The 7500-nt window shown below is 41.8% G+C and overlaps 1 protein-coding gene across 1 annotated transcript in view; it reads right to left on the bottom strand.

Annotated features, from left to right (window-relative positions):
• Nucleotides 1-7500, bottom strand: part of LOC308097771 (glutamate receptor ionotropic, NMDA 2A-like) — a gene marked incomplete at both ends in the record, with an annotated part of 203780 nt that overhangs the window by 17840 nt on the left and 178440 nt on the right.

The following is a 7500-nucleotide window of genomic DNA, read 5'->3' on the forward strand; positions in this document are numbered from 1 at the left end:
TCCACACATTATCGATATTTTTTAACAGCAGCTACAGTTACTATAGAACCATGGACAGCAGCTACAGTTACTATAGAACCATGGACAGCAGCTACAGTTACTATAGAACCATGGACAGCAGCTACAGTTACTTCAGAACCATGGACAGCAGCTACAGTTACTATAGAACCATGGACAGCAGCTACAGTTACTATAGAACCATGGACAGCAGCTACAGTTACTATAGAACCATGGACAGCAGCTACAGTTACTTTAGAACCATGGACAGCAGCTACAGTTACTTTAGAACCATGGACAGCAGTTACAGTTACTTTAGAACCATGGACAACAGCTACAGTTACTTCAGAACCATGGGCAGCAGCCGCATACATCTCTGTACTACAGGGGTTTTCAACTGATTTTGACCCAGGGACCACCATCCTGACTAAGAGCAACCTGGGGACCACCACTATTGTGTCGGGTGGGTCTCACTTCTATAATGTTTTAAGATTAAAGTGTATAAGATTACTAATCTTAGATTAGATGTAGGCCTATTTGACAGTGCAGAAGCATAATTGCCTTGATGCCTATAACATTGATTGATTGATTGATTGATTGATGTACTTTATTTAGTAAGACATGAGAACAGTACATGACAGTACATAACAGTACATGGAAGTACAGATTCACAATACAAGGTCTACTAAACTGGAAATCTCATTAAGCACTGAGCTTGTTTAAGATGAGAACCCCATGCACACAAATCATGATGAAATTTGATGAAAAAATTAACGAGAGTGAACGAGCGTCAGCTGGACACAGACACACACACCCTCTGCAGTGCTCTAATTTGAAAGTCTTATTTCTCTGCAAAAGCCCTTGAATATGATGGAATATGATTAAGGATTACTGTGATTATGGTAAGCTCACATTTCATATCACAGACACCATATAGTACACCATACATTTATTAAAAGTAAAAATACAAAAAGAAAAGATTTGACTACATTTCTGAATGCATGGCCAGGGACCACCTGCAATAGTGGTCCACCGGTTGAAAACCCCTGCTGTACTTGTTCAGGGACTCTCTCTCTCTCTCTCTAGTAACATCCAGACTTGCGAGGCGCACTGTTGCTCCAAATCTGCACCAAATGTGCCACGAACACTGTTCAGGGGCCTGCCATGAAAATAGTCAGACTAACCATATGGGGCGCTACAGCAGTGTCAAATACTTCAAATGGCCATAACTCTGTGCCCTATGATAATGTATCCCCCTTTCTCATCAGGAAGCAAGGCTTGTAAACGGTCTGTAAAATCCTCAGTGCTAATTTAGTTTGAAAAACGTTACTGTGCTAGTTTTCAAATTCACGGATGGTCCTTCAGGAATGTCAGTGGTGGACACTTCAGCACACCTTCAGTGGTATTTCAGAGACACACAGAATTATGGCTGCTAATGGGGCAGTAAGGGCTATCCATACCAAGCACTGTAACTGAATAACTATACATATTATTTTACAAGCCTCGCTTCCTGATGAGAAAGGGGGATACATTATCATACATTTAACAGACACTGTGGGAGCCTTACATTTTAGTACTTTTACATGTAACAGAGTATTTTTATATTATGGTATTGCTACTTTTACTTAAGGAAAATATCCGAGTACTTCTTCCACCACTGAGCACAAGACCGTGATGCTAGAGAGGAGAGTGTGGAGAGCAGCGATTCAGGAGTCCCGAGTTAGTGTTGGCTAGACCGTATACTCTCGCATCGCATCATCGCATAAGGAAATCTATCGTTCAGCACTTATAGTTGTGGTGTGGACTCTATATCTACTATCCACTCTAATGTATTTATAGTTGCAGTTATCACGCTTGGTGTGGACAACCTTTTAGCCTTATACGAGATATACAGAAGGACACTTATGGGTCCATTTCCACAAGCTCAGAGTTAAATGTTCAGCATTTTGCAGTGTAGCTGCAGCAGTCCCTGACTAACACCTGCTAACTTGCCCACACGATACTGTACCGACAGAACGGAAAACAATATAGGTCACGTTGAGTCAAGCATATATCGTTCACCATGCATCACCCAACATAGTCTCACAACATGTGACTCCATTTTACAAGGTAGCCATACCCCGCCAACACTGGAATGCAGAAGTGCCGTTCTCAGACTCAAGACTAAAAGAAACATAGTTGTAGCTGCAGCTGCATGGTTCTGAAGTAACTGTAGCTGCGTCACAAGCACAGAGCAACCTTGGTTTTGTTTGGTTCAAACAGTTTACCTATTGTAACATGGTCTATATTCCAGTAAAAAAAAACGACGTTATGCACACCTGCTATCTATACCTTCAATTATAATTCCTGTCATGCATAATCACACCCAACACACAGTCATTGGATAAGCACAAATATAACCAATGTAAGCAGCAAGCAACCAGTGCATTATGCCTACACATTCTGTAATACAGTGGTTCTTTGATTGATTGATTGATTGATTGAAAATTGTATTAGGCAAAAGAATGTAAAACAACACAGTTACATTTATAATGCTTTTGTCTAAAAGGTCCGGCCAAAAATACAGTGGTTCTCAAAAGTTTTCATGTCAAGGACCCCAAAATTATTATGTAGCTGCGGACCCCGCCATGAGGTTTTGTGCCAGGGACCCCCAGAAGAGAAGATTTGTGTATTTTTTAAATATATATATATATATATATTATTATTTTCAATATTTTTTTCAAAAATAGCAGATCTAAAAGCTGTTCGCTATTTTTGAATAGCCAACATATAAATGGATATAATGCCGGAGGCATGCCGCCTGAAGCAGACTTGAGCCACGAGAGGCACCGCCGAGTGAGCCGAAGTCGCCAAGTTGGCTTCAGCCAACTCAGCGTCCTCGTGTCCCCTGTCAGAATGAGACGTCGCGGGTACCCCGAAACATTTTTTTTATATTGCAGATTAAACTCATTTCATAGATAGCTTCATAGACGCATCAGTGTTGTGACATTTTATATTTGTTTACACATAATTTTTTCTATTGGATTCATGCTAATGTGTATTTCCAGACATTTAACCCTCAATACCCTCACTACTTTTTTCCCTCTACACCAAACCCACTCACCGGAAATAGCAGATGTACAAGCCAACAACACGTTGCGTGTGTTGTTGGCTTGTTCATCTGCAATTTTCGGCAAATGTAACCCCTAGAATAGGGGGGGGGGGTCCTTTCACAAGGCACGCACTCACCAAACCAAACGGTACACATTAACCACAGCGAGGCAAAAACTGTCAATGGCACCGTGTGTTATTATTCCTGTGAGAAAGAAAAATAACTCCAAGGCAACTCGATCTCCCAAGTTACAAAACGAAAGAGCCTTTATTAAATGTGCTGCACCAGACACTGTGCTACCTGGTTGATGATGTGCGCAGGGTTTGCCAATGGCAAATGGTAAATTGGTAAATTGGTAAATTGGCTGGCCATCATGGCAACAGCCAATTTAATAAGAGGCTTTTTCATTTTCTAACTCGGGAGATTAAATGCGCCTTGGAGTTCTGTTTTAGTAATTCAACCACTTAAAACCAGCATCCGTAGCGTGGGGAAAGCTTCGTTCACAGCGCGTTGTGCTTGTCGATCTGCCACTTTCTGTCACGGTCACAGACTTTGCCCGTCTTGTATAGGTCTTGTATTTCTATCATCATGTCATGTTCTTGTTCTAGTTTTCATGGTTCTATGTTCATGTCTTGCCCAGGTGTTTCTCATGTGTAATCAGCCCTCATGTGCTTATTAGCCATGTTCCCCAGTCAGTCCTTGTCGAGTCATTGTTTGGTGTCACATCATGTTTAGTGTTAGTTTGTGATTGTGACGTTTTCTCTGTTATTTTGTATTAAATCACCCAGTCTTGGGTTTTGAACTCTGCCTGCCTTGCTGTCCTGCATTTGGGTCCTCACCACACCACCAGATTGTGACACTTTCAGCGAAAGTTTCCCCACAATAACTACAAAACAGAAAAGACCGTAGTATAGAGCCCTGAGGGATTCCAGTCAACCATACCATAGGTTTTTAAGTGGTTGATCCACTGGTTCACAACAAGGGGTCTTACGAGTCTGTGACTCTGCGAGTGTACAAATAGAGCTTAATTTTTTGTAATGTTATTGTGACCCCAATCTACACTGGAAAATTCTCATTGATCATTTTACTCTGAGAGTTACAGACCCATAAGGGTCTATTTGGACCCCCTGGTGGTCCCCTAACTCCACGTTGACAACTAGAGTGGTCTAATCCAGTGTTTCACAAACAGTGGATCTGGACCCATTTGTGGGTCGCAGGTCCATATTTATGGGTCGCGAGTAAATGTCCCTTGAATTTTGGTTCCCTACATTTTGTTTTGAATTATTATTATTTCAAAAGATTTTCCAAAAAAACAAAAAAACAAAACAACAAAGACATTCCCCAAATTATAGTGACATTAGTAGTGAAAATAGCCCATCTACAAGCTCACAATGTGTCGCACTGTGTTGCGTTGTGAGATCTGCTATTTTCACTAGTTTGGGTCTCGAGCTAAAAAGGTTGAGAACCACTGGTCTAATCACTCCTTGCTTTCTCACATATACAAATCCCACCTCGCAATAAGCACCTCTTATGGATTTGTAAGCCACGGCTTTTCTTAATCTATACGCTTCTGTGTTATTATTGGAATTGACTAGCCTGACACTCAGCCTGAATTTTTATTTTGTTTCACTCCATTATTCAACCTGAAAGTCCTCTCAGTGCAGCCGTTTTCTGATATATGAGGGCGTGGCCAAAGTGGTTCTCTTTAGCGATTGGTTCATACTGGATTATTCCGATCGGGCCAGGCCGCTGGTTAGATTTACAACCGAGAAAACCCCGCCTTCTACAACGTCACCAGACCCTGAATGCGAGGCTAGCGATTCAGGGGCTGCAGCCAACCAGGCTAGGAATTAACATTTTCTGACACAAATGATTTAATATTCACCAATCTGTACAGAGATATTAAAAAAAACGTATGCGTCACAAGCACAGAGCAACCTGAATTTGGTTTGGTTCAAACTGTTTACCTATTGCAACATGGTCTATATTCCAATAAAGAAACTAAAACGTTCTGCACACCTGCTATACCTTCAATTATAATTCCTGTCATGCATGATCACAGCCAACACAGTCACTGGATAAGCAAAAATATAATCTCTCAAGAACAGATTCCGAGCTGCGCTACTGCATCTGTCGGGAGGGCCATTCAGAAGGTGTGAACATTGGCCTACAAGTGGGCAGGCCTTACACCAGGAAGCAAGCCGCGCTTTACCCAATCAAATGCAGTGGGCGGGATTTACATCTGTGCGTTCGCTTTCTAATGTGTTCCCACTGGAATACATTCCCACTACTTCAAACAAATGTGCTGAACGGGTTTTACATTTACATTACAATATTGTGTAATTGAGCAACTCTCGTAAGTACGCTAGCAAAAAGCTTGTCGTCTATAACATCCATTTTCCGTGGGAGAAATGTTGTTAGTGTTCCGTGGGAGAAATGTTGTTAGTGGGAATGAAAACATAGGCGCCCCCACCGGAAGAGGAGGGCTGAGGGTGGACCAAACGGGCCAACATCCTGTTATCAACATTCTAATGGGCGCTGTTTTTTCCTTGACGATGGGTTCCCAGATTGGCAAAAATATAACCAATGTAAAAAGCAAGCAACTAGTGCATTATGCCTACACATTCTGTAATACATACAGTATTCGTTGCTGTCATGTGGGAACCCTTTTATGTCCAAAACCGTTTTTATTATTATTTTAAAAACATTTTAAAATAGTGCAAATAGCCGTTCTACAAGTTTGATGACTTTGTAGATCTGCTATTTTCACTACTTTTGTGCTACACTCTTGTACGACAAAGTAGGGCCTGAATTCAAACACAAAAACATACGAACGTGAAACATGGAGATAGGAGGATTCTGCCCAATGCCAGCAACGATATACAGTACAGTATATTATGTTTAGAACCATCATACATTAAGACCAAAACCATTAAGACAAGCAGCTAATGCCTCCATTGGTGTAGTAAATCGTCTCTGACTGTCGGGTGGAAACCTCATACTGTATGTCCAAAAACTGTTATTTTGCAAGGATACAAATAGATAGAGATAAGAGGTTTCTGCGCCGACAGCAACGATATATACAGTATGAGTGTGGACCCTACAGGTCCATTTGTTTCTATTTGGACGCTCTTCAGAGTTGATTTAACATTGGGATTCTTCACTCTGTGTGTGTGTGTGTGTGTGTGTGTGTGTGTGTGTGTGTGTGTGTGTGTGTGTGTGTGTGTGTGTGTGTGTGTGTGTGTGTGTGTGTTAGGGATAGGATAGGTAGCATAAACCTTCCAGCACAAATGACTACTAACAGTTGTGACAGCTCCCTGGCTGCAGCTGCAATCAGCTCCATAATGAGCGCCTGGGAAAAAAGAGTATATGTGCGACTGCACATTTTCCTTTCCCGCCGCTGGGTAGACAGTTAGCAACTCTAGCTACTGTTACTTCTGTGCCGTATTTAGCATGATGACGTCATGCTAAATACGTGCCAAAACCTCTTGGCAAAACCTCTTATCTCCCATATTTTAAAGCAGTACTTTTTTTAACGAATACATTTTTATTTTGTCCAATCTGTATGGTAGAGTATGTTAATACAATATAATTTAGATCGTGTCAAAGGTCATGTCTCACCTAGACACAGGATCTGACAGAATTTTGACCTGATGGTCAAGATTCAATGTATCCCCTGAGCAAGCAAGCAGGCAGGCTCTGGGGGCGGCAGTGGCTCAGGGGTAGAGTGGCCGGATGGGAACCGTGAGGTTCACAGTTCGATCCCGGGCTCCCCCAGAGTTACTGTCGAAGTGTCCTTGAGCAAGACGCTGAACCCCTAATTGCTCCCGATGAGCAGGTTGGTGCTTTGCATGGTTTCCTCTGCCATCGGTGTATGAATGTGTGTGTGAATGGGTGAATGTAATGCACAATCTATGTAAAGCGCTTTGGATAAAAACGGCATATAAATTCACCATTTACCATCTATTAGCTCAATGGTAAAAATGTCAGCACTTGCGCAGGAAAACGGGTTCAAATCCGGGGTAGAAGAGGAAAGTTACATAGTGCTGCATTAACTTTTTATGTGATCTTTTTCTCCGTAAATTAATGGCCTACTTGATTTAACTACAGTGTCAGGCAAAAAAAAAAGTGCATCTACAACCTCGTGTTGATCTCTTTTTTTGCTATTTTTGAATTTGAATCCTTAAAAGTAACAGTTTTTGAACATACTGTACTGTATGAGGTTTCCACCCGACAACAATGATGAGTTGGCCCTGCCCAGGGGGCTTCAAAACTTCAAATGTGTGTGTGTGTGATGATGCAACGTCTCCTCTGTTTGTTTGTTTGTTTGTTTGTTTTTCTCTTTGCATGTTTTCTTTAAGTGGGGCCGCGTGGGTATTGCAACAACAGTGTTTCTACCCCCCCCCCCCCTC

Source organism: Gymnoscopelus braueri, assembly GCF_963280865.1.
Source record: "Gymnoscopelus braueri genome assembly, chromosome: 2".
NCBI classification, from domain to species: domain Eukaryota; kingdom Metazoa; phylum Chordata; class Actinopteri; order Myctophiformes; family Myctophidae; genus Gymnoscopelus; species Gymnoscopelus braueri.